This window comes from Mus musculus, chromosome 7, assembly GCF_000001635.26.
Source record: "Mus musculus strain C57BL/6J chromosome 7, GRCm38.p6 C57BL/6J".
Classification (NCBI taxonomy): domain Eukaryota; kingdom Metazoa; phylum Chordata; class Mammalia; order Rodentia; family Muridae; genus Mus; species Mus musculus.
This window is the reverse complement of record NC_000073.6, coordinates 17,497,738-17,514,722: the sequence shown is the minus strand read 5'-3', so window position 1 is coordinate 17,514,722 and position 16,985 is coordinate 17,497,738. Positions and strand designations below refer to the sequence as shown.

The window sequence follows — 16,985 nt, the reverse complement described above, 5'->3', positions numbered from 1 at the left end:
TGGACCATAACCCAAATTTTCAGGAAGAACCAAGATACAATTCCCAGACCACATGAAGCTTAAAATGAAGAAAAACCAAAAGTTGGATACTTTAGTCCTTCTTAGCAGGGGGAAAAAATACCCATGGAAGAAGATACAAAGACAAAGTGTGAAGAAAGGACTGTAGGAAAGGACATTTAGAGGCTGCCCCACATGGGGATCCAGTTACCAAACCCAGACACTATTTTTGATGCCAACAAACACTTGCTGGCAGGAAACTGATATATCTGTCCCCTGAGATGTTCTTCCAGTGCCTGAAAAATGCAGAAATGGATGCTTACATCCATCAATTGTAATGAACACAGGGTCCCCAATGGAGGAACTAGAGAAAACACTGAAGGAGCTGAAGGAATTTTGCAGCCCCATAGAAGGAACAACAATATGAACAAACCAGTACACCCAGAGCTTCCAGACACTAAACCACCAACCAAACAGTACACATGGAGGGACCCATAGATTCAGCCACATATGTAACAGAGTATGACCTTGTTGGACATCAGTGGTATGAGAGATGCTTGTTCCTGAGAAGGCTTAATTCCCACAGTGTAGGAGAATGCCAGGACAGGGAAGTGGGAGTGGGTGGGTTAGTGAGCAGGGGAAGGGGGAGGGGATAGAGGAGATTTCAGAGGGTAAATGAAGAAAGGGGATAACATTTGAAATATAAGTAAAGAAAGTATCTACTAAAGCATTTTATCAAAGGGGGAAAAAAGAAAAGATATAATCAGAAAAGACACAGGCTGAAGACATATGTTTCAATTTGACATTTCTTATCAAAATATGGAAGCCAGAGAAATTGAAATAAGTGCAAAAACTGAGCTTCTCAAAAGTAGAACTTTGTTGCTCTTCAAAAATGAAAAACACTGAGAAAAGCAATGTTCCATTTGAGAAAGAAAAAGAGTGTCTCTAATTTTAATGATGATATTCATTGAGGGATGAATCCATGCAAGGATTCCTAACAAAATCCTACTCAACTCACTTAAGTGGCATACATGTATCATGAGAGATTCATGACATGACATATGATCATTAATTATTTTTACAACAATAGAAATATGTTCTTTCCCTTAATCAACATCACTTGTCTAGTTTAGATGTTCAAATAAACAAACACAGCAGAGGACCCCAAGGTCCCCAGAGGCCTCTCCAAGCCACAGGCCCCTAGCACACCCAGGTGCTTGGAATCTTCAGTGAGTAGAACACAACATCAGTTCCAAAGAATAACAGAGTATCTACTGCCAGTAGGAACCGGGACAAAGGAACACTGCCTGACCAGAGGCTGACATGTTCTGCTACGTTCATAACAGCCTTATTTATAAGAGCCAGAAGCTGGAAAGAACCCAGATGTCCCTCAACAGAAGAGTTGATACAGAAAATGTGGTACATTTACACAATGGAGTACTACTCAGCTATTAAAAACAATGAATTTATGAAATTCCTAGGCAAATGGATAGATCTGGAGGATATCATCCTGAGTGAAGTAACCCAATCACAATAGAACAAACATGATATGCACTCACTGATAAGTGGATATTAGCCTAAAGTATCTTCTAAATCATTAATGTTTATATTATTCTTTTAAATTGTTTTTGCAGATAATAGTCTTCTCCCTTGGGTCTAGGGTGTGTTTTCTTTGGTTTTAACCTAAACAACACATTGCATTTACTTACACATCCATGAAATTTCATTTCTCCTTCTACCTTTCTCTCAGTTCTAGATAATTGACCACATATCACTAGGATTGCACTATAACATATGCTGATACCCACCATTTTAATATAATTTGATATTTCAAAACAGAAAAAATATAAAATAATCAACAACTAATGCTAGAAAAAATTCACAATTTGAAAGCAATTAACTTTTCACATATATCAAAAAATAGTCAAAATGCTAACTGGAAGGGAAAGTCTTCTCTAGATAATTTTTTGTTTTGATATCTTGGCCTTTAAATTTATTTAAAACTTTTTGGTGCTTTGAAATTATCTCCCATGCAATGAGGCCACAAACTCTGTGGCTTCCTGCATTTTGACAATGTTACCCACTTTACTTCTTTCAAATCCTTCAAACTGTACCTCTTAAACAGGTCCCAACAGAGCACAACCTGATGTAATAGGTCATGTGCTGCTTTGCAAACAATAAGTCTAGAGTCTGCTTGACACAGCAATTTCCATACAATAATTCTGCCACTTGAAACAATGACCTCGGTTGTGTTCTTCCCAGCTGTTGTATCCATACTTATTATGCCTAGCCATAAATCATTTATCTACTAAACAAACCTTTTAGCAATAACTTTGAAATGGAGAGAGGATGGTTAAACACACACCTTACCCTGCATCTCTACTCAGACAATCACTACTCATTATAGAGGCAGAAAAACTAGTAAGTTTATGCTAAGAAGCCTCACTGTTCTTAAAATTCTCTACTGTACATCTAGGGAAAGCTGGCACAAAAGTTAAATTTAATACTTTTGTTTACTAGAATTAAAACATTGTTCTAAAAATAACCTTAACTTCTCATAAGTTTCACTTGTCATTATAAATTCTAACTTGTTTTATTATCTCAAAGGTAAAGTCCTCCAAGAGGAACTCTCAATTCTCAATATCTATGCTCCAAATGCAGGGGCAGTCACATTCATTAAAGAAACTTTAGTAAAGCTCAAAGCACAAATTGCACCTCACACAATAATAGTGGGAGACTTCAACATCCCAATCTCATCATTTGACAAATCCTGGAAACAGAAACTAAACAGAGACACATTGAAACTAATAGAAGTTATGAAAGAAATGGACTTAACAGATATCTACAGAACATTTTATCCTAAAACAAAAGGATATACATTCTTTTCAGCGCCTCATGGTACTTTCTCCAAAATTTACCATATAATTTGTCACAAAACAGGCCTCAAAAGATACAAAAATATTGAAATTATCCCATACATCCATTCAGATCACCATGGACTAAGGCTGATCTTCAATAGCAACATAAATAATAGAAAGCCAACATTCATGTGGAAGCTGAATAACACTCTACTCAATGATACATTGGTCAGGGAAAAAATTAAGAAAGAGATTAAATATGTTTAAGAGTTTAATGAAAATGAAGCCACAACATACCCAAACTTATGGGACACAATGAAAGCAGTCCTAAGAGGAAAACTCATAGCAGTGAGGGCTGCCAAAAAGAAACTAGACAGAGCATACACGAGCAGCTTGATAGCACACCTAAAAGCTCTAGACTAAAAAGAAGCAAATTCACCCAAGAGGAGTAGATGGCAGGAAATAATCAAACTCAGGGCTGAAATCAACCAATTGGAAACAAAAAGAACTATTCAAAGAATCAACCAAACCATGAGCTGGTTCTTTAAGAAAACCCACAAGAAGATAAACCCTTAGCCAGACTAACAAGATGGCACAGGGACAGGATCCTAATTAAGAAAATCAGAAGTGAAAAGGGAAACAAAACAATAGAACCTGAGGAAATCCAAAATATCATCAATCCTACTACAAAAGGCTTTACTCAACCTTATTGTGAAACCTGGATGAAATGGACAACTTCATAAACAGATATCAGGTACCAAAGTTAAATCAGGATCAGATCAATAATCTAAAAAGTCCCATATCCCGTAAAGAAATAGAAGCATTCATTAATAGTCCCCCAACCAAAAAAAAAAAAAAAAAAAAAAAAAGGCCAGGACTATATGGGTTTAGTGCAGAGTTCTATCAAACCTACTAAGAAGACCTAATTTTAATTCTCCTCAAATTATTTCACAAAATAAAAACAGAAAGTACTCTACACAATTCTTTCTACAAAGCCACAATTACTCTAAACCACATTAAAAAAAAACAACAAAGAAAGAGAACCGAGAAAGCATTTGACGAAATCCAACAGCCCTACATGATAAAAGTCTTGGAAAGATCAGGGATTCAAGGCCCATACCTAACCATAATAAAAGCAATATACAGCAAACCAGTAACCAACATCAAACTGAATGGAGAGAAACTTGAAGCAATCCCACTAAAATAAGGGACTAGACAAACTGCCCACTTTCTCCCTGCCTATTCAATATAGCAATTGAATTCCTAGCCAGAGCAAATAGACAACAAAAGATCAAGGGGATACCTATGGGAAAGGAAGAAGTAAAATACCACTATTTGCATATGATATGATAGTATATAGAAGTGACCTTAAAAATTCCACCAGAGAACTCCTAAACCTGATAAACAGCTTCAGTGCAGTTGGTGGATATAAAATTAAGTCAAACAAATCAATGGTCTTTCTCTATACAAAGGATAAATGGACTGAGAAAGATATTAGGAAACAACACCCTTCACAATAGTCACAAATAATATTAAATACCTTGGCTTGACTCTAACTAAGGAAGTGAAAGATCTGCATGATAAGAACTTCAAGTCTCTGAAGAAAGAAATCAAAGAAGACCTTAAAAGATGGAAAGACATCCCATGCTCATGGATTGGAAGGATTAATATAGTCAAAATTGCTATTCTGACAAAAGCAATCTACAGAATCAATGCAATCCCCATCTAAATTCCAACTCAATTCTTTACAGAGTTAGAAAGGGAAATTTGCAAATTCATCTAGAATAACAAAAAATCCAGGATATCAAAAACTTTTTTCAACAATAAAAGAACCTCTGTGGGAATCACCTTCCCTGACTTCAAACTGTACTACAGAGCAATTGTAATAAGCAATTGTATGATACTGGTACAGCAACAGACAGGTAGATCAATGGAATAGAACTGAAGACCCAGTAATGAATCCCCACACCTATGGTCACTTGATCTTTGACAAGGGAGCTAGAACAATCCAGTGGAAAAAAGACAGCATTTTCAACAAATGGTGCTAGCAAACCTGGCGGTTACCATGTAGAAGAATGTGCATCGATCCATTCTCATCTACTTGTAAAAAGTTCAAGTCCTTGTGGATCAAGGACCTCCAATAAAACCTGAGACACTGAAACTTATAGAGGAGAAAGTGGGGAAGAGCCTGTAATGTATGGGCACAGGGAAAAAATTCCTGAACAGAACACCAATTACATGTGATGTGAGATAAAGAATTGAGAAAGAGGACTTCATAAAATTGCAAAGTTTCTGTAAGGCAAAGGACACTGTAGATAAGACACTAAGGCAACCAAGAGATTGGGAAATGATCTTTACCAGTCCTAAATCCCAGAGAGTGCTAATATCCAGTGTATACAAAGAACTTAAGAAGTTTGAAACAGAGAACAAAATAACCCTATTTAAAAATGGGGTACAGAGCTAAAGAAAGAATTATCAACTGAGGAATACCAAATGGCCTAGAAGCACCTATAAAAATGTTCAACATCCTTAGTCATCAGGGAAATGCAAATCAAAAAACCCTGAGATTCTACCTCACACCAGTCAGAATGTTTAAGATCAAAGACTCAGGTGACAGCAGAAGATGACAAGGATGTGGAGAAAGAGAACACTCCTTCATTGTTGGTGGGATTGCAAGCTTGTACCACCACTCTGGAAATCATTTTGGTGGTTCCTCAGACAAGTGGACATAGGACTACTGGAGTATCCAGCAATACCACTTCTTGGCATGTACCCAGAAGATACTTTAACATGTAATAAGGACACATGTTCCACTATGTTCACAGCAGCCTTATTTATAATAGCCAGAAGCTCTAAAGAACCCAGATGCCCCTTAACAGAAGAATGGATACAGAAAATGTGATACATTTATGCAATGGAATACTACTCAACTATTAAAAACAATGAATTTATGAAATTCTTAGGCTAATGGATATATCTGGAAGATATCATCCTGAGTGAAATAATCCTATCACAAAAGAACACACATGATATGCACCCACTGATAAATGGATATTATCCTAATGTATCTTCTAAAACATTAATGTTTTATTATTCTTTCAGATTATTTTTGCAGATAATATTTTAATCTTCTCTCTTGGATCTAGGGTGTGTTTTCTTTGGCTTTAACCTTATCAACACATTGCATTTATTTACATATCCATAAATTTTCTCCTTCTACCTTTCTCTCAGTTCTAGATAATTGACCACTAGAATTGCACCATAATATATCCTGAGGCCTACAATTTTAATATAATTTAATATTTCAAAACAGAAAAAGTATAAAATAATCAACAACTAATGCTAGAAAAAATTCACAATTTGAAAGCAAGTAACTTTTCACACATATCTGAAAATGGTTAAAATATTAACTGGAAGAAAATTCTTCTCCAGATAATTTTTTGTTTTGATGTCTTGGTCTTTAAATTTATTTAAAACTTTTGGTGCTTTGAAATATGTTCCCTTGCAATGAGACCACAGACTCTCGTGGCTTCCTGCATTTTGACTATGTTACCCACTTTACTTCTTTCAAATCCTTCAAACTCTGCCTGTTAAACAGGTACCAGCAGAGCACAACCTGATGTAATAGGTCATGTGCTGCGATCCAAATAGATCTAGAGTATGCTTGACACAGCTATTTCCATACAATAATTCTGCCACTTGAAGCAATGACCTCAGTTGTGTTCTTCCCAGCTGTTGTATCCACGCTTATCATGCCTGGCCGTAAGTCATTTATCTACTAAACAAACTTTTTAGCAATAACTTTGAAATGGATAGAGGATGGTAAAACACACACGTTACTTTCCCTGGGTCTCAACTCAGACAATCACTACTCATTATAAAGGCAGGAAAACTCATAATTTTATGCTAAGAAGCCTCATTGTTCTTAAAGTTCTCTACTGTACATCTAGGGAAAGCTGGCACAAAAGTTAAATTAAATACTTTCGTTTACTAGAATTAAAACGTTGTTCTAAAATTAACCTTTACTTCTCATAAGTTTCATTTGTCATTATTAATTCTAACTTGTTTTATAATCCTGTGTTTGATACCTAACTATAAAGTTAGTCCTTTGAATATGACATTGTTTAAAAAAAAGTATGTATAGAGGTACCTAGCTAAATTATCATCTGTCTACTTTTAATGAGATTTGGGGGGCCTTATGAGATGGGTGGTTTATGGTAGAGAAGTCTTTACACTGAGGAATTACTCCAATGCCACTATTCACTCTAAAGGATTCAACCTTCATTCCTTAGAACACGTACACAAATGGCATGTCTCTGAGATTGTGTTTGTTAGCATTATGTTCACATCATGTTTCATAATAGTAAAAATATTTACATATTGTCAATGTTCTCTTGAGATATATAAGAAATCACAGAGAATTGGATATTTGAAAGTATAGAAAAGATTATATGAATGTTTTTAAATGACCATTCATTCCATCACAATGGCATTATTTTCTTGGTAGAATACTGAAATACTGGCAACCAGGATCATTACATAGTTTGTTTCTTGTGGACACTCTCATCCATGTGGATGGGCTAATTTTAGCATTGAAAAATTAATGAAATAAAGGCTCTTGCCTATAAGATATATATTTTGCATTTTATTCTATACACCGGATTATAAAAAGGAACCTGGGATAAATCCAGCCTTAGTTTTGTGTGTGTGTGAATTCAAAAGCTTCATCTGTAGTGAGCAATGCTTACATAGAGATCTGTAAAAAGGATGCTACACTAGCATATGGTCAAATGGTCCCAAAGATAAGCTACTTGGCAAGAATCTCTGTTTAGCAAATGATAAGTCGTGATATACAAAACTACTACTGGATTTTTAAATAATTTATTCGATTAGAGGCAAACACATATATAACCTCCCACAGACCAGCTCAGGAGATCTGGTTCTTTTTATTTATTTGTTTGTTTGTTTGCTTGTTTGTTTATTCATTTATTCATTTATTCAAAGTGTGTGAGTACACTGTCACTCTCTTCAGACACACCAAAAGAGGGCATCAGATCCCATTACAGATGGTTGTGAGGCACCATATGATTGCTGGGAACTGAACTCAGGACCTCTGGAAGAGAAGTCAGTACTTTTAACCACTGAGCCATCTCTACAGCTCTGGGACTCTGGTTCTCCCTTGAAGGTAGCTGAGGAAAAGAGTGTCTGAGGGGATAAGACTTGGTCTTCTGAGAGACTAAGTTTGCTTTCTATATTAGCTCTTTACTTGTCTTGGCTCTAAATTACTCTGAGGCCAGAAGCTGCTTGCTTTCCCCATGTTAATTTCAGTTACTCTAAAGCCAGAAGCTGCAGCCTCTGGGCAAAGTAACACCTGCTGCTTAACAATGGGAGTGGAAGTATAAGGAGCAGTGGATTAAGTACAGAGGTACTTTGTGTTTTTCTCCACAGGTCCTCCATGCCAGACACTAAGGCTAAGAGCTCATTTATCCTCTTGTCAGTTAGAGAAAAGTAGCCCTCAGGAATGCTTTTTTTTTAAGATTCTAATTTTTGTTTCTAAGAATAAAGTAAAAGGGGGAAACATGTCATACTATATGCCCTGATTATAATCTTTCTTAATTTCTGTGTTACTCTATTCTCTCAACTTCTAAATTATACCACATTGATGCTCTTCTTCTTCATCGTCCTAATTTTGCTCTCTCCTTCTGCTACCTAGTGTCATCTTTCCTAGTTTTTGTACCTTTTTTAGGAGAATAGATCACATGGTTTTCCAAGCTTTCTTTTTTTTTAACAAATGCTTACTAAAATTTCAAATAAAATTCAAACCATAAATTGAATAAGAGACTTACAATAAAGATATTTGAATGTGTTTCCTTTAACACAAATTATCTAGCTAGACATTCACTACCTGTCACTAGCTCCAGAGTTTTGAGAATCAAAAACTGTAATTTTTGGGTCTAAATTACCATTGAAGTTTTATATAGATAAGCTCAGTCAATAGCTTATGTTCTCTTCTTGCATCTATAATAAGTGATTCAGTTCCCTCCTATGACCTTTGATTACTTATATTACAGGTCGAAGGAATGTATTCTAAATAGTAAACTCCTGCTTTCTATCTCAGAAGCAATTAATTAATGACACATGAAGACGAAAAATGTTTTAATTATAGTATTCCTAACACAGAGGGGCTTAATTGCAATACTACTATAAAAGACTTAACAATTATTGGTAAATTTTAGCAATTCCTATAGAATCATCATTAGGAGTTAAAAAGTCAATTTCTTTGTATAGCATCACAATAATACAACAGATTTTTACTGATCTGCAGAAATCTGCCCAAAAGGGTAGGTTAGTACTCAAAGATTATAATATTATTTTTATAAAGACAGTAAAGGCATATCAATAACAGGAATTAGTCCTGTAAATGTCCTTTGGGCCTTTGTTGCAAGGGCTCTTTGTCCCAGTCAACAGTCCATGGAGAAGCCATCCCAGAAACCATCCTTTGCTAGATGGCTTCTTGGTACCCAACAATACTTCGGTAGAAATGTCAGAGAATAGATCTCCAAGAAATTCAAATTGCTAAATTCAGAATATGTTTGCTCATGTAGAAGATCAAATTTTTCATATTATGTCAAGTGAAACTTTAGATGAGAAATCTCTGACTAAGTCAAGTGCACTGGTATTTATTTGTATAGCTAATACTATGATATGGAGTCAAGAAAAAAAATAGGGTAACATAGGATATATACCAAGTTCTTGGGCAGCCTAAGCTGCCTTTACAAGGTATAACACAAAACAAAACTAGAAAAATAAAAAGAAATTTACAAAAAATTGGCAATATTTAACATTCAAAAAATGTCTCTTTCCTCTGTTTAGAATTTTCAAAGGCTTAGTCTATTATCTCATCTACTGTCTCTCTCCTCTAAATCTATTTACCTACAGATCTGAATACCTAGCTATCATCTGTAATCTACCTATCATCTCCTCTTGAGTATGTTTGTCTATTCCTTCATAATACATGACAATGGCAGAGGAAAGACAGAGGACATTGAGATGGCTGCATTTTATAAACCACAACTTGAAAATATAAAATAGGCACTATCAAAATATTTTATGGCTTCCTTATTGACATATTGTAATTGACTGGTAATTTTCACCTAACAGTATTTTAAAAAGTACTGATGGGATATCTCTGAACATTCCTGATCTTGGAGTGGAACATTGATTGTATCAAGACTCACATGAATGTATAACAGTATCACAATACTTTGTACTGTTGGTTTCAGAATGTTCTATTGTTTTCCTATAAAAATAAAGTCTTGCACATTCAAATCAACTGTATTGGGTGTATTGTGAAAGATTAAGGATGAAGACTAGCCTTTACCATTACTCTGTCTACCACAAGGTAAAACTAAGAAATGTTCCTTATTCCCTGTATAAGTAATATCAACTCCACAAACCCAACCTTTTTACTGCTGAGAAATTCACATCATAAATGGAGGAGAAGGAATGATTTAGTTAATATAGGAAGAACTGCTTTGTAGATGAAAAAATTGTTATAAGATTGAAAACTTAATTTTATTTACTTGTTTGGAGAAAGCCATAGCCCTAAATACTCATTATCTCAAATTGTCTTGAAATCCAGGAAGAGGAGAAACTCAGAAGGTAAAAAGTTCCCCACCCCCAAATTGTATACAATTCTTGGATAATGAATTAGATCTTGAAAGATGACAATGGCCACCAAAGTTAAATCATGGCTAGCAAATTCTTAGATAGTTAGGCACTGGAAGAAATGTAAGAGCACAAATATAAAGTATGTGTGTTCAGCCTTAAAATATCACCTGGAGCTCAATGTTGGTCAGATACCCATTTGTGTGAAAACTGTTCATATGGCACTAACACATGATTTTCTTCTGAAAAGTTGTGTGAAATTTTAAAAAGTATTAACATGAAATTTTCAGTAACTATCTGAAGGAGTAGGAGTGGATGTAAGTTGTGTTTTCCAGTGGCAAGTTTCAATGTTCTTTCAAACCACATTTATTATTGGTAGGCCCACCAATAACACTGAGGAGACTCCATTAAGTTCAGTCTTCTCAGAGTAAAACTAAACTGTGAAAGGCTTTACTCTCAACTCACATAATAATTCTTCCTTAAGGCTAATCTTTGAAGGTAACTGTAATTTTTAATTTCCTACATAATATCCTAAAGGATCATAAGGGACATTTTCACTAAACGTTTGCTCATGGGGCTGGGATAAATCAGCCTAAGAACAGAAACATGCATTGCAGTCCACATTTTTCTAATATATCATTCTAAACCAGGTAGAGCAAAAATAATTTTTCTTCAACATAACAACTTATAAACATATAATTTGCATTAGATTTCACAACGTCAGAGAAGATCCCATAACAATAAACCTTGAACAACCATGTTTCTTTTTCTGTGCTTACCCTTTCTTTCTGCTGTGAATGAGTGAGAAGACTGGGATGAGGTTATAGAACATGGTCACAAAAATCTTTCTCCTAATGCTTTTTAGAGTGGGCTATGCTACAAAGCTAACTTTTTTCTTCTTCTTCTTTAGAGAGTCGTCCTTCCTTACGACTCAGGAATAAATTTGGCGTGGTGAGTCTGAATACTTTAAACTTGATACATTAAAACTTCACAGGTCAAAGTTGTCTACTTTCATATTCCTACTTCTTTAATACATATAGCACTGCTAATTTAAATTCTGAATATGATTATTTTAGGCTTAATGAAGTTCTCACTACTGACCATGTTTATTTTAATTTTCTCATTATTATCCTAAGTGCTAAATAAAAATTGAAGACATTTTTTAGAATTCTTAAGAAAATATTTTCAATCTGTGCACTTAAATGTGTTTCACAATGCAATCTCAAAAGTATATCATTCCAAATGTTAAATGTTTATTTCAAAGAAAAATGGAAAGAAAGAACATGTTCTAATACTACACCTAAGAGGACATGAAAACAATAAGTATAAGACCTTTCAAAACATGGTACAATTAATATATTATCATCAAATAATTACAAAGTGGCCATTTGATAAGCTCAATTTTCTATCTATGCAAACTAAGAAAGAGAGATACAGAGTTAGTGTGACACAAACAGCAAAGGACATCTGCTCAAGTGTTTCAACTTCTCAATAAGAAAGTAGAGTAAAATGAATGTCTAGATGTATGTGTTTTAATGAAAATGTTTATCATAATTTTTATTTTCTGAACAAATCCAAGAGTAGTTTAAGTCCAACAATGTCTCTCACTATTGTCAACAGACTGAACCACCACCAGATGAAATTATTATTGTGCCACCACCAATTTATGTAATTGTAAGTTTACCTCTGTATTCAGTAAATAATATGGTATGGATTATAAATTTTAATATTTAAGAAATGAGTATATATTAGGTGATAAATTCTCTCTCTACTCTCTCTCTCTCTCTCTCTCCCTCTCACTCTCTCTTTCTCTTTCTCTCTCTCTCTCTCTCTCTCTCTCTCTCTCTCTCTCTCTCTCTCTCTCTCTCTCCCCTCTCTGTGTGTTTGTCTGTCTGTCTGTCTCACCATACTCTGTGTATAATTCTATGTATAGTCTATTACAGATGGCTTATTGGAAAATGAGTGTTTTTAAAGTGTATGATAGAAACATTTATAGACAGTTTCTCATCTTGGGCTGTCTGTCTTTTTGGATTATATGAAGGAAAAGAGGAATCTTTATAAATCATATACTGAGTATTATTCTAGGAATGAGGGAAAGATCCATAAATGATACATGTGAAATCTTGGAGAAAATTATGCAAACACTTAAATGATAGAACATGTAGACAACTCTATGCTCAGGATTCAAGGTGATGGCTAAAGCTCATTTTATGGAATAATTCTAACAAGGCAGGAAAAAAACAATATACTGAAAGAATATCCAGCACATGATATTTTATCTAGGTACTATATTGTACAATGTAGAGAAAAATAAGAAGAATGAGAGGATTTATGCTGCACTCTGTAGTGGAGTATCTCCAGTTTTCTCCTGGAATAAGCTCCAATCAAAGCTTCTGTTATGATTCAACTAAGAGAAGACTTGGTTGGGAAATTACCCTGTCAAGTGATCCATTTATTTAGTTGGTAATCACAAGTCAATATGTCCATAATTTTAATCACCAACAACAGAGACTAGATGAAATCAAACCATGGTGGGAAAAACTTTGATATTTATTGGAAATCACAAGAGTTCAGGGATAGACTTCATTGAGAATATGTAGGCAGACCATGTTCAAACAAATAAAGCATATATGGTATGTGTATGTAGTTTGTGTGTGTGTGTGTGTGTGTGTGTGTGTATACAAGAAAATAGATGGAGAAATATGCTTTAAGATTCCCTTAGGTTCACATATATCTGGCTTAATATACATAAAATATATTCCTATAATTGGTAGATAAAGTAAAAATAGTCTTGAAGAATTACTGAAACTATTCAAATGATTATCTTCCAAACAAGAGCTCATGCACTGGGAAAACTGCAAAATAATGTTGTATGTCACATGGTACATTTTTGTACATGCATAGTATAAATGCTGCCAGTGTTCATTGAAATGTTACATGTGATATAATCCACATCTCATGTATTTGTCTGTTTTAATCCATGAGTGTGGGGCTGTGGGTGTGGGAGAAAGAGGGGAGTAGGAAGGAAACTGTGGCCCGCCACGGTTCCCGGGCTCTGGGCGAGCTGACACGGGAGAACTGCTCACGCTTTCCATGAAGCCCCAGGTGGGCATCTGGCTGTGTTAAGCCACTGACCCCACACAGTGGGTGGTGGACAAGGGGCAGCTCCAGGTACCAAGTTCTCAGCCTCTGGCATCCCATGCTGGATACAGCAGAGGAGCTAAGAACAGAATAGAGAACTCCTTGCAGCACTTGGCCCCAGGGATGAAGAGAGGAGAGACAAGGAGGAGAGGCAGCACTGGATGGTTCCCACAGGGGCGAAAGTCCTTGGTCTGGTCCATGGCTGGAGCACAGGATGGCCTTCTGGAGGGAGGTTAGACAAGGCTCCTTAGGAGAAAGCCTATCCCATCATTCAAGCATGGTGGGCCTTGATGATCAGAGACAGTCTGTGGTTTTAGAGCATTATTGTAGAGAGGCAGGTGGAAAGAGAGAAGGTAGAGAGAGGGAGAAGCCACTCATGGCCATGTGGAGAGAAGGGGGAAGAAAGACAGAGAAGGAAGGCTAGAGAGTAAGAAAGGTAAAAGCTTAAAGAGAGAAAGAGGTGGGGCCAAGCAGCTCCTCTTATAGTGGGTTGGGCTATCTTGCTGTTGCTAGGTAACTGTGAGGCAGAGCATATCAGGCTATAGTCAGGTAACTGTGGGGGTGGAATTAGTGAGAATTCCAGAATCTTGGGATATTGTTGGCCTGACTGATAGCCACAAACCTCCCCTATGGAGGCTCTTGGGGAAGTAACTTCAACAGGAGCCAGGGGTCCAGGAGACATGATCTAATGCCTTCCATCCCAAGTATGTGGAAATTACTACCCACCGGGTCCCACTGGGGTTCAAGACATAAGCTCGACTGGAGACCAGACTGTGCATACCCCATTGCCCCACACATGAGTAACATTTTGTGGCTAAAAACTAGAATAAAAATACAGATGTCTTACTACTCTATAAACAGGAAAATGTCCCTAATAAATCATGAGTATGTCAAAATAAGAAACAAAAATGTATAGGTTTTAATGATTCCCTTTTTCTTTACTTGCAGATAAAATCTCCATTCTCCTATTGATCATTTGTAACTTTTAGGACAGCCACAGCTAAGGAACCATACCATTATGATACTCCTGTGGGCTGCCTACATTCTACAAGCACAGCTCTCTGATACCCCACCACCACCACCACTAACTGAATTTTGACCTGTTCTTCAATGCACATCCCCAACATGCTTATAAAAGTGATGGCAACTATCATTTCATTCATTTATAAATTTTGTTTCTCATTATCAGAAATAATATTATGATAAACTGTATTTTATCAACATAGACCATATTATTATATATCAAAAACACCTAAAGAAAAATAAATACCAAAATATCTGTGGCAAATTTCATGTTCATATAAAATCCTCATAGAACTGAAGAAAAGAAACACATAGCCAGCAAAGCAGGCAGAAAATTAGGCTTTTACATGTAGATGAAGTCTCCCAGGCAATGGACATTTGAAATTACCACAATTTGACCCAATAACTTCTTAATGCAGAAGAATCTTTTGTGGTTTAATGAACATCTAACACAAAAATTTCAATTACCCAAAGAGTTTATGAAACCACTATAATTATATGTAGGTTTATTTTCACAAAGAACCTTCAGGTGTTCTGGGATTAGCATTACACCAGGATAAATATATAAATATATCCCAAAGAAGTATTCTTGTGGCGAGATTTTTTACCATAGCTCTCCATTTTTTGTTTGTTTACTTGTGTTTTGTTTTGTTTTTCATTTTTAATAGATATTTTCATTATTTACATTTCAAATGTTATCCCGTTTCCTGCTTTCACTTCGAAAAAACGCCCTATCATATCACCTTTTACCCTACTTCTATGAGGGTATCCCCCACCCACCCACACACACACAATTCCCCATCCTAGCATTCCCCTACGCTGGGGTATCAAGCCTTCACAGGACCAAGGGCCTCTTATACAACTGATGTCCAACAAGGCCATTCTCTGCTACATATGTGGCTGGAGCCATGGGTCCCTCCATGTGTACTCTTTGGTTGGTGGTTTAGACCCTGGAAACTCTGGGGGTACTGGTGAGTTCATATTGTAGTTCCTCCTATGGTACTGCAACCCCCTTCAGCTCCTTCAGTCCTTTCTCCAGCTCCTCCACTGGGGACCCCATGATCAGTCTGATGGTTGGCTGTGAATATCCACCTCTATATTTCTCAGCCTCTGGAAGAGCCTCTCACGAAGCAGCTATATCAGGCTCCTGTCAGCAAGCACTTGGTGGCATCGAAAATAGTGTCTGGGTTTGGTAACTGTATGTGGGATGAATCCCCAGTTGGGACAGTCTCTGAATGGCCTTTCCTTCAGTCTCTGCTCCACACTTTGTCTCTGTATCTCCCATGGGTATTTTCTTCCCTTCTAAGAAGAAATGAAAGTATCTTGGGTCTTCCTTCTTCTTGAGATTCACATGCTATATAAGTTATATCTTGGGTATACCAAGCTTTTTGGCTAGTATCCACCTAGCAATGAGTGCATACTATGTGTATTCTTTTGTGATTGAGTTACCTCACTCATGATGATATTTTCTACTTCCATCCATTTGCCTAAGAATTTCATGAAGTCATTGTTTTTAATAGCTGAGTAGTACTCCAATGTGTAAATGTACCACATTTTTCATATCCATCCCTCTGTTGAAAGACATGTGGGTTCTTTAGAGCTTCTGGCTATTATAAATAAGGCTGTTATGAATATAGTGGAGCATGTGTCCTTTTTATATGTTGAAGCATCTTCTGGGTATATGCCCAGGAGAGGAATTTCTGGATCTTCAGGTGGAATGTCAGGGTTGATTTGATTTGCATATTCCTGATGATTAAGGATGTTAAACATTTCTTTAGGTGCTTCTCAGCCATTCTGTATTCCTCAGATGAGAATTCTTTGTTTGGCTCTGTACCCCATTTTTTAAACATTTTTTAATGGATATTTTCCTCATTTACATTTCTAATGCTATCCCAAAAGTCCCCCATACCCTCCCCCCACCCTACACACCCACACACACTTCTTTGCCCTGGTGTTCCCCTGTACTTTGGCATCTTAGGTTTGCAAGACCAATGGGCCTCTCTTTCTAATGATGGCCAACTAGGCCATCTTCTGATACATTTGCAGCTAGAGACACGAGCTCTGGGGGGTACTGGTTAGTTCATATTGTTGTTCCACCTATAACATTGCAGATTCCTTTTGCTCCTTGGGTACTTTCTCTAGCTCCTCCATTGGGGGCCCTGTGATCCATCCAATAGCTGACTGTGAGCATCCACTTCTGTGTTTGCTAGGCCCCAGCGTAGACTCACAAGAGACAGCTATATCTGGGTCCTTTCAGCAAAATCTTGCCAGTGTATGCAATGGTGTCAGTGTTTGGAG

At 36.4% G+C, this 16,985-nt stretch overlaps 1 long non-coding RNA gene across 2 annotated transcripts in view; it reads left to right on the top strand.

The window, feature by feature from the left end:
* Positions 1-16,985, top strand: part of Gm32846 — a 130,859-nt gene that overhangs the window by 12,952 nt on the left and 100,922 nt on the right. Inside the window, exons 2-3 of one of the 2 annotated variants that reach the window (XR_881854.1) lie at positions 11,434-11,474; positions 12,144-12,197. This is a non-coding gene — a long non-coding RNA (predicted gene, 32846). The remainder of the gene's footprint in view (positions 1-11,433; positions 11,475-12,143; positions 12,198-16,985) is intronic. The other variant, XR_881856.1, reaches the window with a different exon arrangement.